The sequence below is a fragment of the Cupressus sempervirens genome, chromosome 6 (genome assembly GCF_028749045.1).
Source record: "Cupressus sempervirens isolate cs-2001-9-10 chromosome 6, ASM2874904v1, whole genome shotgun sequence".
NCBI lineage: Eukaryota > Viridiplantae > Streptophyta > Pinopsida > Cupressales > Cupressaceae > Cupressus > Cupressus sempervirens.
In genome coordinates this window covers 539009440-539012923 of record NC_143123.1, presented here as the reverse complement: position 1 = coordinate 539012923, position 3484 = coordinate 539009440, and the positions used below count along the sequence as shown (strand labels likewise).

The following is a 3484-nucleotide window of genomic DNA, read 5'->3' as shown; positions in this document are numbered from 1 at the left end:
CAAAAGAATTGAAAACACAATAAAACCCAAGTTTCAAAGACCAATTCTTTCAACTGGTAATGAATTACAAACTAAATGTCCAAACAAGTTCTAAGATTGCATGAAATATTATTTGTTTATAATTTATAAAAAAAAAAATTTAACCTTGTAGAATACAGTGAAAAAGTAATGCAATCAATGAGACCATAGCAAACACATATTAACCAAAATATCACTTTTCACAAAATAAAAGGAATTATTTTTCTCAAAATATCAAATAAGAGAATATTACACCTGATAATAGATCAAATACCCATATGCAAATTCTAGATGGCAAACTCAAGTGAATTTGCACTGACTCCTAGTGTACAGGAAATTATAATTAGTTTAGCAAAATGGTTTTATTAAAACCACCAAAAAATAATGTTTAAATAATTTTTCATCACCATCATAATATTAGCCTAGAACCAAAGCCATACTTCTTTCCAAGAAGAATTAGCTGAAGCTAGTCGTATACAGCCAAGACTCCAGCACCAGTAACAACTCACAAAATATTTGCACCAACACCCTTGAATAGAGATTTGGCCCCTTCCTTCTTCAAAATCTGTTGAAAAGCATCCAAAGAACTTGTGTACTTCACTACCTCACCAGAACTCATCATCATTCTTCTACGTACAATGTCAATAGGATATGAAGCAAGACCAACACCAATTGTAATACCCCAACCAAGAAGAAAACTTGCAAGGAAATTATTCTACAAAAAGTACAAGTGTAATGGAATTTAGTAGATATGCAATGTCTATTCAAATAAAAAATTATGAATTTTACTTAAAAATATTAACAACTGGACAATGAAAATAATTCAAAAATATAGTTGGAACACAATAAATTTGCCAATATCCACCAATCCACTAGTAAAGTGTACTTGGACCAGTGCATGATCAAATGTGCATGACATGAATGGAGAAAAATATATCTCACCTGAAGATCCCCAACCAAAATAAATGGCTTTAGGGAATCATACATTCCAAAGTACAGACCACGATAAATAATAATCCCAACACATGAGATGTTGAATCCATAGTAAAGATCAGCAACACCATATGTCTTTAGAGTTTTACGGTATACATCAAAAAGTCCATTGAATTGTCTCTCTCCTCCTTTCTTTGTAGCCTTGGAATCATTAGCCAACCTTGTTTGAGCATAGTCCAAAGAATAAACAAAAAGAAGAGATAATGCACTAGCCACACCACTAGAAGCAAGATTTCTAGCAAACCATTTCTAGTAGCCATCCCTATCTTTCTTAAAATTGAACAGGCTCTTAAAGTAATCGTTTAAGGCAAAGTTGAGTGCCTGTAACCCAAGCCATCACATTTAGATCTTGAAAATGTGTTGGCTCCTTGGTTAAATAAAAAAATAAAATTACACTACCATGAATTTACATATAACTAACACATTCTATCAGCTTGCAAGATAAAATGGTAACAAAAATGTACCCAAGTGGGGAAATAGCGAATGACATTGGTTGTATTTTCTCTCCATAAAGCAATGATACCTTCATCCTTGACTATTCAACCAAAAAAATCTCCAATGCCTTTGTATGGCTCAATGAGACAACCGAACTTCAACATTTCATCTTGATTTTGAATCGATAGTGAAACATTCACTAACTCCCAATTGAAAAGTGTTTTGATGATCTGCTTCAGGGTACAAACACTTTTCTAAGCTTCCATCAAATGCATATTGAAGAACCAAACCTTTCAAGCTAGGGAAGTAAAATGTACTTATGATTTTGATGAAGTTACGGTGTCGAATCCTCCCCAACACTTTGTATTCTTTGGTAAAGCTCTTATTAGCTTCTTCATTATGCAAATTTAGTGTCTTGGGGGCCACTTCTCAAGATTTAGGACCTAGTCATCTCAAATTTTAGTAAGCTCTTTGTTTGTTCATTGGCATCATTTCAAATTTTATCTTTAAACGTTTAATGTATTTTTAATTCTTGTTAGATATATTTGAGTCATCTTCTCCGCGTTCATCTTTGCAAGTTGAACCTAGCCAATCAAAGGTATTTAAGCACTCCTTTACTTGGAAGGGGGATACAATAAAAATATAAATGAAGACCAAAATATTTAGCTTAAGATTAATTTTTCGTTCAATTGATAATTCAAATTTGTCTAGCTAGTATTTTATAGGCGAGTTCTTCATTTGGTCTTTGCTGTTGAAACTATGATTATCATGAATTCCAAGCCTGGACATGGTCATTTTACTATTTTCTAGTTTGCTTCATGAACTGCAAATTGTATTGGCGTAAATTTATATAATTATGTAAGGATGTTGCATTATAGATTCACACTGTAGACAAATTTTTGTTTTTAGTTCCATGCTTGGGAGTCTAGTCATCGACTAAAATTTTAGACATGGAATCACATCTATATCAATCCATCTCATCCATCTTGGGAAGGGAAGAATGATAGAATACTAAAGGATATTTATGCAGATTTTTTAGTACAATGAGATAGAGATCTTACTATTTTCTAGTATGCTTCATGAGCTTCAAATTTTATTGACTTAAATTTATAAAATTATGTGAGGATGCTACATTATAGATTGACCATATAGACAAAATAGTCTTTAGATCCATGTTTAGGAGTCTAGTCTTCAAGATAAAGCTTAGACATGGAGTCACATCTTTAACAATCTATCTAATCCAACTTGGAAAGTGAAGAATGAAAAAATACTAAGGATATTTATGTAGAATTCCATAGAATAGTGAAAAAGAGATCTTTCTTATAACTATTATTATTAGCAAATGCCAAGTAGAATGCATATTTTTGGAAACATTTTATTTTAGATTTACTCATAGTTAAATGCTACAGGTCATCTTATAGTGCAAAGCAAACATACATCCATAGTCAACACACAAAACATGGCATATGCTATATTTTAATTATTTTTTAAAAATCTCTTTTCTATATAAATGTTATGCCCTATTTTTTTTATAGTAAACTTCAAAAGTAGTTGCTCCAATGCTAAAGTTCTTGTGGGATAAAATGCGTAATTTTCATATAGTGGTGTTTAGTTTAGGATACTTTTCTTCTTCAACCTATGTACTATACTATACTTTGAAAACCAACTATCATGAATATGAAATTCCTTTGTTACTTTGATTATATAATATATCATTATTCACAGCTGAAAAAATTTATGTCAACTTTGGCAATATCAAGAGTGCATAATGAGGCATGCCACACTTCAATCGTTCTACTTTTGCTTACATTCTTGGAAGCTTTCATTTCAAAGAATACATTTCCATGTTATATGTTTATGTTCTTATTTCTCTTATATTCATTGCTTCAATACATTATTGTCCATAAACTACAAATTCCTAATATTCTCTTAGAATTTAGCAGTTCGAAAGTCCACCAATCAGAGTGGTAGTAGCAGGCTGTTTTTGACAAATTTTAGTTCAATTCCAATTTTCCATGAGGATCTTAATTTGTTCTTT

General features: G+C 31.4%; 1 pseudogene; it reads right to left on the bottom strand.

Moving 5' to 3' along the window:
* Nucleotides 1-427: 427 nt before the first annotated feature.
* LOC149553381 (ADP/ATP translocase 3, mitochondrial-like) lies at nt 428-1844 on the bottom strand (annotated as a pseudogene).
* Between the last annotated feature and the right edge of the window lie 1640 nt (nt 1845-3484).